This window comes from Gopherus flavomarginatus, chromosome 3, assembly GCF_025201925.1.
Source record: "Gopherus flavomarginatus isolate rGopFla2 chromosome 3, rGopFla2.mat.asm, whole genome shotgun sequence".
Taxonomy (NCBI): Eukaryota; Metazoa; Chordata; order Testudines; family Testudinidae; genus Gopherus; species Gopherus flavomarginatus.
The window spans coordinates 5,393,167-5,405,647 of NC_066619.1; the positions used below are offsets into that span (position 1 = coordinate 5,393,167).

At 49.2% G+C, this 12,481-nt stretch overlaps 1 protein-coding gene across 1 annotated transcript in view; it reads left to right on the forward strand.

Annotated features, from left to right (window-relative positions):
• The first annotated feature begins 238 nt into the window (after positions 1-238).
• Positions 239-12,481, forward strand: part of MYORG (myogenesis regulating glycosidase (putative)) — a 30,754-nt gene continuing 18,511 nt past the window's right edge. The window contains exon 1 of the mRNA XM_050943582.1: positions 239-323. The gene's annotated coding sequence lies outside the window, so the exon portion shown is untranslated. The remainder of the gene's footprint in view (positions 324-12,481) is intronic.

The following is a 12,481-nucleotide window of genomic DNA, read 5'->3' on the forward strand; positions in this document are numbered from 1 at the left end:
CCCTGGGCACTGGGCTGGCTGAAAGGCTCCGGCTCTGGGACATGGCAGCAGAAGACCGTGTCCAGCTCCGAGCACAGCGCACGCTGCAGCCCGGCCGCTTCCCAGGGCGCAGGACTACGCGCCCCAAGACGCACCGCCCTCCCCGGCCCCTCCACTCCGGGCCTGCAAACTACATCTCCCAGCATCCCGCTGGCCCCACAGTGCCTCCCCCCACACACACACCTGAAGAGCCAATGAGGAACCAAGGAGCGCAGCCCCAAATGCCAGGCGGCGCTTCCTGCCCCAGTGACACCAGGGCGCGCTGGAGACGGTGCTGCGCCGCGGTGAGTTTCTGGGCGCGGGGGGTGGAGGGTCCGGGGGTGGCTGTGGGATCCAGGGCGCTCGCCTCTCCTAGGTCCCCTCCCTTGGCGAAAGGGGCAAACCCCATCCACATAAACAAGCGTCGCCCCCTCCCCGGCCACTGCTTTACCAGGCTGCGAGCCCCATCCCCGGCTGGGACAAGCCGCCTGTCGCCCCGCGCTGCCGCTTGCAGAGAGCCAGGCTGCAGGAGCTCAAGGACTCATCAGCCAGGGGTCTGTGCCATCTCCCCTCGGCGGGATCTGCCCCCCTGCCCCTCCATGTCCAGTGGGGCTAGGGTGGCACTTCTCCGGGGCTGGTTATTGCTTGCTCAGACCGAGGCGCCCGGTCTAGCTGCGTGCGTCGGAGACCTCTGCCTGCGGCCGCCTCCCCTCCAGAAATCCTTGCAAAACAGACTAAATCCTGCCACTGCCCTGTAGGACTCGGGCGGGGAGTTCTGGTTCACCTCCCCGTGCGTTGTCAGCACCCTGCTGGCTGCCTGGCAGCTCCTGCGAGTTTTCTGGCTCGACCCCCGTGCACTGGAAGAAGCGGTCGGTTCTTTGGTTGATAGATAATGCACTTTACTTCTTCACGGGCGGGCTTTGAATTCTGCGCCTGGGGAGTGAAGGGAGATTGGCTCCTTCACAACAGTGAATCAGAAAAATCATATGGAAAACGGTCCTTAGTAGGGTTGAGCCTGAAATAACGTCCGCTCTGGAGCTGGACTGGAGTTTACAGCTCAAACTGAGTTAAAAGATCCTGACGTGTGGGGACAATGGGATCTGTAAACTAATGTAGTAACATTATTAATGGCGGGGAGCACTCATGTCATATGTCTTTTATGCAGGACTCTAGAATTAACAGCTTTTGGGCTCAGGGTTTGTCTGGACCTGTGTCTTGCCAGTTTAATTACTGTAATAACTTTTGATGGGTGGGATAGATACGCTACAGGGAAACCTCTGATCCCTCAAGCCAAGCTGTCTCTTCCAGATGTGCCCTGTACCTCGCTTGTTACTAACCAGCTGTCATGTTAGGACTATAATTACCAGATAAGTGGCTATAAAACACACACATCAGCTGAAGGGTGGAAGGAGAGCAGAAACCCAGTTCACTGCCCTGCAATATACTTAATCTGGAGTTGAGAGAGTTAGCGCGATCTAGTTTGTTACTAGCTTTGCAATATTAGGGAACCCTTAATGGACCATTGAAAATACTAATGCCCGTGAGTTGCACTTGGATACCACAGAGATGGGAGCATATCTGGATAGTTGTGAGGTTCCTGTATGAAATAGCACGTATGTGTGAATTTGAGGGGAGGGAGTTGAGTCTGCAATCTTGGTGTATAATCCTTCTGTTAAATGCTGGAGCTGTGCTAATTTTCCATGCAGCTATGACTGATAGCTAATCTTCTTTGGACCATAAACTCCTGAGGTCAGGGAATGTGCCCCCGCCTGTTTAGGCAGAGCAATGTGGCCTCCCAGCGCTATATATACATGTTTTGCAATTGCAACATTAGCTGGCAATGTGATTATGCAACAGTGAATGTTTGGCCTAAGAGTATCTGGCTTGTAGCTAATCACCTTGTCAGCAGGTGTAAGTGCTCCCTGGAGCTATGGAAGCTGGTGCGCTTTATGAGTCACAAGAATTTTTTTTCCCCTTTCCAATTTATTCTTCAGTTTTAAGGCTGCCTTTTTGTGCCATCTTGGCTCACGAGCCAGGAGGCAGGTAGATGCCAACCCAGGTCTCTAGATGAGTGGGAATAAGGGGACGGTATTCCTCATATCCATCCCAACTCCTTTATATGAGCAAGCTGCAGACCTGCCTGCGGAACTCTTTGGTGTCCCAGTGGGGATTTTAACGAGTCCTCAGCATCTCGACTGGAAGCAATAGAAGCGGTGATGCTGTGGCCATTAGGCCTTAAGCCAGTGCCCTGCCTTGCTCTTTGGGTGCGATTCATCATTCTTTGAAGCTAGAACCTTCCTGGACTTCTTGGAGACTCAGCTGCAAGAGAGCAAGACAGCACAATTCAGTGTGGAAGACTCTGCTTAGGACCTGAACCAGATGCAGCATCACACCACCACCACCACCCCCCCGCAATATTCATGGGGGCTTGGGTTTCAGAGTTGCTCAGCAGGCAGCTTGCTGAGCTCTCTGGAAAACCAGGCTGCTTATCAGGTGCTGAAATGGGAGTTCTGCTCTCCTTACGTTCTGGTACCAGCTCTGGAAGCTGAGAACCTTCTGAACAATCTCTTCTGGCAGTGACGCCTAATGGAGAGCAAAGCACTTCAGTGCAAATGAGACATCACTGGGAGAGAACTTGGAGCAAGACCCTTGGGAATCTCGGCTCCATGGTCATAAGTGGGCTGGCTGGGGAGATGAGATGGGAGCAGTGCTGAGCTTTGTGGGTGAGGGGCTGGGTTAGGTAGGGTTAGGTAGGGCTGCCTCCCTCAGAAGATCAAGAATTCAGTGGGGATGGGCAAGAGCAAAGACCAGCTGGAGTGCTGTTGGAGAGTAGGATGGGAGAGATGGTCTTGGTGGCCCTGGGCTCCATATAGCCCTAAGTCACTGTTATTTTACACAGGGCTAACTTCACCTACCGTCAACATGCAGCCACCTCTGAAGTGAAGCGTGGGATCTTCATAATGGTGCACAGCAACAATAAAAAAGGAGCTGACAACAGGAAAGTGAAGGATGATCCTAGAGCCAATGAAAACTGCAGGGAGGATTTAGGGAGCCAGACTGTCATTACCAGGGCCGGCTCCAGGCACCAGCCAAGCAAGCTCGTGCTGTGGGTGGCAGATTCTAAGGGGTGGCTTCCCTCCAATCCTAGGGTGGCATGGACACCCTTTTTTTATTCTTTTCTTTTTTTGTTCGCCACTCTGGCTGCCCTGTAGGGGGCAGTGATGCGGAGGAGGGGAGCGCCCTGCTGGGAGCCGGCTGCACGTTCCATCTGCCCCAGCCGGTGCCAGATCTGCAGCAAGCCCGGCAGCCTGCGTCCTTCCCTCCCTGCTGACCTTCAATTCACCTGCAGGCGGGAGCGGCGGGAGCCCTCCCGGCAGGTGGCACGGCGGGAGGGGCCGAGTGGTGAGCGCCCTGGCTGAAGGAAGCCTTGGCCACCCTCCTTTTATCTCCCCCCCCCCGCTTCTTCCCCCTTCCCCCTGCTAGCCAGGTCACACACTCCACTGCCCGGGGCACATCTGCAGCGCAGGGAGTCCCGCTAGCTGAAAGTTTTCCCCCCGGCTCCAGCCACCCCGCAGGTTTTGTTTGTTTGTTTGTTTTTGCTTGGGGCGGCAAAAAAGCCAGAGCCGGTCCTGATCATTACCCTAGCTGGAATTTGACCCGCTCTCAAGAGTTATTACACCTTACCTTGTGGCAAAGGTTATGGGGTCAGGCTCTCTGAAACACAGCACCCCAAATGCCAGACTGGAGCACTGGGGGCAGGACTTGCCTCGAGGAAAAGATGCTCCCAGTTGAGTCACCAGCGCCATTCTTTGCAGTGCCTCTGTGTTGCTTTGGTGGTGTCCCATCCAGTCCCTCACTTGGCTTGCTCCCAGGCTAGTTGGCGATGTCAGCTCGAGCTGTCAGATGCCACATGGCTGTTGCTGAAGTTGTTTGAAGTGAAAACCAGGCGCTGGTGTTTCCTAGACAGGACTCTAACCGCATTGTTTCACGATAAGTAACCAAGCTCCTTAGCCCAAGCATGTCTGAAGTGCAGCTCAGACAGGTTCTCAGTGTCCGAGCCTGCAGCTAGCTGTGGTCCCTTGACCAGTTAGAATGCCGGTGATGCTGCTTCCTTCTACACCAATGCCCAGAGCTCCAAGGGCAAGAACGGGCCATCCCCTAGTCCTGGGAGACAGGCTGGCCTGGAAGTTTGGGGTCTTTCCCTAACCTTTGTGCCAGGCTCCTATTAGAACTGGCAACGCCAGGCCTGTGGGGCTGGGAACATCGGAAGTTGAGGAACCAGTTTGGAAGGGCTGAAGGGCAAAACTCTGCCATCTCTAAAGCAGAACTGGACTGGAGTGAGCCAGGGGATGCTATGCCAGGAGGGGTTATGCCTAGGGAAGGCACTAATGAGCATGCTAGGAAGCAGCTTCATCCTCAGAAAAACCGTGCCCTCCTCCTGCTTCCCCAGCTACTGCCCAGTACGGCTCCCATATCGTTATGCAGTGGTGGGGCCGTAGGTACATCCCTGGCCAGACACGCCCCTCCAGAAGCGTTGGCTGGACCGTATCCTGCAGCCCAGCTGTAGCTACTGCCTGCGTGATGCCCCTGGAGAAGGGGAGAGGGAAGGGCAGCATGCTCCACCTAGTAAGGCCTGGCCATAACTTGCCCCTAAGGCCATGTCTCACCTAGCAAAGTCTTGCCAATATAGCTACACCAGTATACAGTGCACAGCAACAGTAAAAATCTGGTATACTGATACCAGCAAACCTTCCCAGTGGAGACACCGCTTATACTGGCAAACATGTGCTTTTGCTGGCATGGCTTATCCTGGTTCCTTGTGTGAAATAAGCTATCTTTTTTGCCAGTATACTGCTGCTACACTAGGACTTTTGCCGAAATAGAGGGTGTGACTTTTTGGCAACATTTCTATCAGCCATTACTGTCCTGGCAAGCTTCCAGCGTAACCCTGGTATCAGCGTCAAACGTTTATCTAGGACGAGCATTCTCGAGAACATGTGGTGCCCGATTTGATGGCAAATTGGCAATTACAAAAGAGGCCATTATGAGGCAATGGCAGGAGATTGCAATCATTTAGTAGTGGTTTTTTGCCTTTTGGCAGAAGCTTAAAGCAGTGGTTCTCCGCAGGACCGGCGCTAGGGTTTTGAGCGCCCTAGGCGGACGGCAATTTCGCCGCCCCGCACTCTGGTCCCGCGGCTCCGGTGGAGCTGCCGCAGTGGTGTCTGCGGGAGGTCCACCAGAGCTGCGCGAGCAGCCGACCGTCTACAGGCACGACTGCGGCAGCTCCATCCGAGCCGTGGACCACCGGACCGCCCACAGGCACCACTGCAGCAGCTCCACGGCAGCTGCCTGCCCCCTCCGGCAGCGCCCTGACCCAGGGGACGCCCTGGACTACGGGCTGCCGTGGCAGCGCCCTGACCCAGGGGACACCCTGGACTGCGGGCTGCCACGGCGGCGCCCTGATCCAGGGGACACCCTGGGCTACCGGCTGCCGCCAGCAGCTCAGATTCCCTCTCTGTCCCAGCAGCAGCGGCTGCTCAACCATTTAAAAAAAAAATTGGGGGGCACTTTTTGGCACCCCCAAATCTCAGTGCCCTAGGCAACCGCCTAGTCCGCCTAAATGGTTGCACCAGTCCTGGTTCTCCGACTTCTCTACTGGCGACTCCTTTCACACAGCGAGCCTCTGAGTGCGACCCCTCTTATAAATTACAAACACTTTTTATATATTTAACACCATTATAAATGCTGAAGGCAAAGCAGGGTTGGGATGAGGCTGTCAGCTCGTGACCCCTCCTCCCCCCATATAGTAACCTTGCGACCCCCTGAGGGGTCCCAAACCCCTGGCTTAAAGGGACACAGTCAGGGCCTTATAAAACCTGATCATCAATAGAAATGCTTCTGTTGAGAGTCTTAATAAATAAATAAAGGTATATGTAGAGGCAGGGGGGGAAATAACATTTCCCTGCATTATCTGCGGTTCCCTGCTAAGGGAAATGCACTAGCAATTGGCCTAAAATAGGTAAACGTGACCATTTACACCAGATTTTTGTACTTCGCTCATTCTGGGTCAATGGCAGTACTGCCAGCCTCAAGCATTAAAAAATTATGCAGTTTGCTTCAATATTATTATTATACTTAAAAAGTCATCATAATTTAGGCTGTTTTACTTTCGGGTTTGAGCCTCTTGGCTCGTTTTCATGTTTTGCTCCGCAATCAGGAGGCTAGAACTAACTAGGTCAGTGAAATCTGAAATACTCCAATAGCATCCCTGTGGGAAGTAGGGGTGTAAGGAAAACCATGAGACGCCTGATAAAAAGCTGGGAGTTGGCAACAACATTGCTCATGGCATTTATTGGAGAAAAGCGTAATCTGTCTGTGAAATCAGTTTCAGTAACTCTGAGTGCTGTTAGGAATTCAAATAAGCAAGTCCTATATTATTTATACATTTACACCTGGCAGTTTCCCTTCAAGTTCTGCCGTTGCAGGGTTGACTCCTTGCATAGCTGATCAAGTGTCTGGGCATGACTGTAATGTAAAAGGACATCCCAAACTTGGTCAAATCATATAATAGCCTGTATAGAGGTGCGAGCTTAGACTATAAAGTTCACATTCATTCCCATGATATGGGTGGATTTTTCTGTGGTTGTATGGAGAGAACTCTGCAGAATTTCAATATGGAGTCTGTCTGCGCAGAATTATTAGAGTGCCAGCAGAGACATGGAAGGAAAAGGCGTGTGGATGGACCTCTGTAGGACACGGCTGCTGGCTTCTGTGTCTTTATTTAGCACTGAGTACGTTGTCCCTGTTTAGTAACTGGCCGACACCGTGGCAAGTGCTTATTTCCCATACACCCAAAGCTGCCACGAGCTCCTTATTGCCAACCTCTGGAGCTCAAAAAATCAGGAATCGGGCTCCCAAAATCATAATTTTTTTTTAAAAACACTTCTCTTGAGTTGCCTTCTGATTTTTTGAGCCTTTGGGGGCTTCCCCCTACCCCCCCGCCCCCCCGCATATTTTCCAAACCCAGGAGAGCCAGATTTGTTTGTGGTGGTGGTGGTTTTTTTAATGACAGCTGAGATTCTCACGTAACCACAGGACTGCAGGAGTAGGGCTTTACCTAAAACACCCAATACCGCAAGAGCTGGCAACGCAAACTGCCATTTAGATTCTCATTATGTACAGGAAAGGAGAAGAGAATAAATCAAGTCTTCGTGGGAGTGCATGAGCCGTGTGACCTTCCGGAACATGCTGTGTCAGCTTTGCCTTGCAAAATGGCAGCATGTCTCCAAGAAGCTGTCTGTCTGAAGAAACTTAAAGGTGCAGTACCCTGAAAATAAACTAATGTCACAATAGGCCGATGCAAAGGAACCTGTCTCTCCTCTCTTCCCAATACGTGTTCTCTGCTGGTACTGGTATCTGCTATAGGCTTGCTTGGGATTTTGCCAGTACGTAGCAGTTGAGCACACCCACTTAATCAGTGATCAGAAAGATGAGATGCTGCCCAGCCCTGTGAAGTGGAATCTTAGCCAGGCTTATTTTTAAACTGGTTTAAAATATGCAGACATAGAAATGTGGAGACAGGGTCACCACTAGGCCCAGCAACTTATAGGGAGGTTTTTAAAGGGCGGGTACCAAGCTGCGTGGCTCATGCTACAGTTCCATGGGGAGAGTGAGATGTTGCCAGGACCCTTGTGGCCAAAATAGCAGGCAGAGGCGGCTAGCACAGTCTGGATGCAGGTACTACTGTGCAAGGGAGTCCAGCATGCATGCAGGAGGCGAAGTGAGGCTATGCCAGAAAGGCTGGGGCAATCTGTATGGGGCTGTGGGCTCGGGGGCCTCTGGTATGAAAGCAGCATCTGGAAAGGAGGCGTTTCTGTAGCATGCATGAAGCAGCCGCTACTTGGCTGTCACCCAGAAACCAGCATAACCACATCAGAACCACTCTCACCAGAAAATTGCTGACTCCCCTGCGGCTGCACATAGGTGCAACCGCACTGACTGTGGGGAGGGAGTGCCTGCCTCCTGCGCCTGCTTGCTGGGAGATGCCAACAGGTGCTCCATTGGCAGAAGGAGCCGTGACTTCTTTCTCCACTCCAGCAGCTGGGCATTGTGGAAAGCTGGCTTCTAAGGCACCAAGCCACCAATGAGCTAATTTGTCTGGCTTGGTGACTTTGGCAGCTGTAGGACCTGGGAGGGAGATACCACTGCACGTAAGAGAGAGATTCTGGAGGGTCCTGGACCTCCGGTACTGTACCTTTCTTCCCTACAACGTTCCTGCTGGATAGGGCATCTTGGTCAGCTGATAAACCAGGGTGCAAATATAACCTGCTGCCAATATAATCAGGATTGTTGCAGATAACTTGGAGAGGCTCTGTGCTGATCAGTCTGTGAAGTTGTACTAGACGGTGCTTGTGGGAAATCAAAAAGTCCAAGCATGATTCACTGGCTTGGTCCAAACGATTACATCTCCCTCTATTGGCTGGTGCCAGTTTGATAGTTATTCACAGTTAATGAGCTACTCCTTTACCTCAAGTGGTCGTGGCTCTTAGCTTTGAGGCTGAGGTCCTCCCGTCGTCCCTGCTAACCATCATGACCCTAGCAGAGCTGAGCACGTGTGCAATCGAGAAGATCGGAATAATAGCTTACCAACTTAGAGTCCTCTTGCAAATCTGTACTTCAGCTCCCAGGCGACATTTCTCATGCATCGAATGCAGCACATTATCTCATCGCTTAAGGTGAAATTCACAAGACTTACGTTTTGAGCGCTAAAGTGGTGCAGACTTTTCGGGGCTGGTCCTCTGCACTGGGATTCGTTTAACCTGAATTAACTGGCATAAGCTTTTACTGTTGCAAACTTCTGGATTTTTAAGAGCTGGCAGTAAACTCTGTGGAGTTCACTTGCTGATGAAGCTTTGTGTAGCTTAAGTGAAACTATTGCTACACAGTCCTGGGATGGAATTCTTGCTTGCCTCTCTGGTATGTTGTGTAAAAAAAAAAAGTTCTTTCTATACAGAAGAGATCCCTGTCTCCTGAGCAGTTTAGACCTGATTTATCCTACCTTGCTGATAAACAAATTGCATGTTTGAAATTTTCTCTTTAAAATGACCTAATTACAAAACTACTGTGAAGCTAGTGCGGCTGCTGTGGTTATTCTGGTTCCTATTAATCAAAGAACTATCAGATTTTCTGTCCTGTGAAAAAAATCTTGAGATTTCTGAATTATTTTTTGTCTCAAATACAGATGAAAAGCCAAAACTTTTCACAAAACAAAATTAGCAAAACTTTGATTTCAGTTTGAGCAAAACATTTTTGTTTGAATAAGTTCAAAATGTTTCATTTCAGTTTCAACCCATCTTTAAAAAATTGTATAAGTACATTTGAAACAAAACTCAAATCTTCGTCTGAAAAGGGAAAAATGAGATGTTGACACTATAAAAAAAATTGAAAAAAGTTTCACATGAAATTTTATCAGATACAATTTTGCAAAATATGTTGTCGTTTTCCAAAGAAAACTATTCTGATTAAAATTTTCCAATGAGCTCTAGGTAGATCCCACTTCAGGCAGAAGAAATCTAGTCCAGGTCTTACCTGTGGTCAGTAGATACAAAGTGTTGGCTAAGGCTAAGATCAGACAAATATAAAGCACATCTTTGATCTGTGACAGAAATACATCGGTCAGGAAGGCTTTGTGTAGGTTTTCCTATGTGTTTGTTTTGTTTTGATCCAGTCAAAAATAAATGGGTGCTTTGCTATTGTGGGAGACTAAACTCAACTCTCTGGCAGTATCAAAGTAAACTGTGATGGCACATAAACTGCGTCCCAGTAGACAGTATCTGACTTGTTTGCAAAAATCTGTTCTTGTTTTCTTCCATACACAGAGCAGTGCTATACTGGGTCTAAGTGGCTCTTTCGAGAATAAGGAAATGACTACTTCTGGGACGATTATGTTCTTTTTAAATCTTCCCAGACAGAGGGGCACACAGTGTTCAAGACTCTTTCGTAGGTCACAGGTAGGGGATAAATGGCAGTTGTGTTGCTATTTGTGGCATTCCAAAATAACGTTAGAAGCACCTGCTGTTGGATGCAAAGGCCAGAATTCTCAAAAATGGGAGGCTAAGTCCAAGCTCCCAGATAGGCGGCCTACCTGGTGGGAGCTACTGGGCATTCGGCACGCTTAGAAAATCGGGATATGAGTATCTCCGTTCAAGGAACTAGACAAAGGTTTACAAATGCCGGGACGCAGAGAGACTCTTGCAATGTTAAAACACGGCTTCTCCAAAACAGATGACTGTTTGTATGGGTAGGCTCCGCAAAAGCCCTCAGCGTTGGTCTGACTCTGCTCCCAATGACGTTGATGGTAAGACCGAGCTCCATACGCTGGGCCACCTTCATAGTGCCAGCTGTGTAGATTTCAGACTCCTCCTCCAGAGGTAATGTAAGTTTTTGGCCTAACAAACACTGCTGCCATCGGGTTTGTCTGGCCAAATCTCCCTGCATTGCATTAGGCACTTTTCCTTCGGGGGGCTACTCCATGTGTGCTTTAAGTTTGTTCTACAGGTGCCCACGTCTGGTGACAGCAAATTTAGTGTGAAGGTAATTTGGAAAATGCTGTGTAAATGCTTATGACAAATGTCTTCACCCCAGCTACCACTATTGTCCTCTCTAGTAGGTTAGAAGTGAACGGAAATATAAAGTAAGTCGCCCAGATCTGTGCTATTTTGAAAACTACACAAGACTGAGTTTAAACTCATCCCACCTCTTCTCCAAAAATCTCCCTGATCATAAGACACACTGTGTACAGCACATGAGCTCTCGGGCTTTGGTAGTTACATTCATGCTCTATTGCCGTCATTTGTTGCTAGTATCCCAAGGATCTATTAACAGGAGAGCTGGGTTAATATCATAAACCCACGTGGATCAGCCAAGGGCTGTGGTGGATTCTCTGTCACTGACAATTTTTAAACCAGTGCTGGATGTTTTTTCTAAAAGATCTGCTCTACGAACTTTTGGGGGGAAGGTCTATGGCCTGTGTTATACAGGAGTCAGAATAGGTGATCACATGGATCCCTTCTGGCCTTGGAATCTATGAAATCCATGCCTGAAGCCTGCAAAGAGAATTACCTCTTGCATCTGCCTTGAGTGTAAAGTTTTCTTCTCTGCCTTTCTCTATTCATCTTATTACCACCTTCCCCCACAGTGACTGGCCAGCCAACTGCTATTACAAGCAGCACCACACTTGGGTTAAGAGTTTGTGTGTGTGGATGGTGTGGCAGATATGGCAATGTCCTGGATAAACTGTACTCAATTAAGTTTACAATAAACTCCTAAAATACTTATTTAAAAATGCAAATGTTTATATGTTACCGGGGGATTGTATGTAATTTATTTAAAGGGAAGACAGGACTAAGGTAAACCCTGGAAAGTGTAATGAGCTTCAAAGGACTCTTAAAATAACAAGCCAGACAAGACTGAACTTTCAGTGGAGTGGCTGTCCTAGGAAATACTTAGGAAAAGGAGAATGCAAATTACCCACTGTAATACTCAGAATGGCACCCTGTAACCCCCATATTCATCATGTCTATATTGTGATAGTTCATACAAAGTATGTCATGTGAGATATCCTATGAAAGGTCATGATCTGCTGAAACCCATTGTTCTGTCTAAATATGTATATCATTAGTGCGTATGAAGCTGAGATTTTGCTGTATGGTTGTTCCTAAAATATGCTGAAAGTTCGCTAGTTACATACAAAAGACCCCACCCAGGAAGGTGCTCCATGACTATTCATCAGCAGGGGGGTTATATTCAAGGGATTTATAATTCAACGACAGCTGCCCGAGTCCACACAAGGGTTGACTTGATCACTGTAACTCAGCAAAGTTCACCGGGACATGTCTGGGCAAGTGTCTCTCAGGAACATGGATTGAGGATGCCACAATATAAGGATGCTGCAGCATGTCTTTGCCTTTCTCCTCCCCCACCTACACTGGAAGCAACTGGAAAGCCAAGAAGATGAAGGTCATCTGAGGAGACTGGTCCAGGCTGAAAGGGAAACCTGTGTATTAAGAACTGTTTTAAGAACAGTTCACCAGCCACAGGCCTTGTTGGAGTGATCTTTGGTATGCTCATTATAATATCATTCTTAATGAGTTTTCTCAGTAATGCTTTCACTTTAAGAATAAATGTACTTGCTTAGAAAGAGCTGTGTGGTAACTTATAACTCTGGCAACTGCACTGTTCTCTTACGAGGAGAAAAGTACGGCAGGCCTGCTTAGGCAATCTGATTGCGCTGGGGAATTCACAGTGCAGACAAGGAACTGCGCGCCTAGAAATACCATGATTGATATATGCAGGTCTCCACGTAAGAGAGATGAGAGCTGGGGAGCCAGAAGCCTGAGAGTGGGTGTCCTGGCTGGACCCTGAAGGGGGAACACAGGTGCAGTTACCCTGAATTGTGACAGGT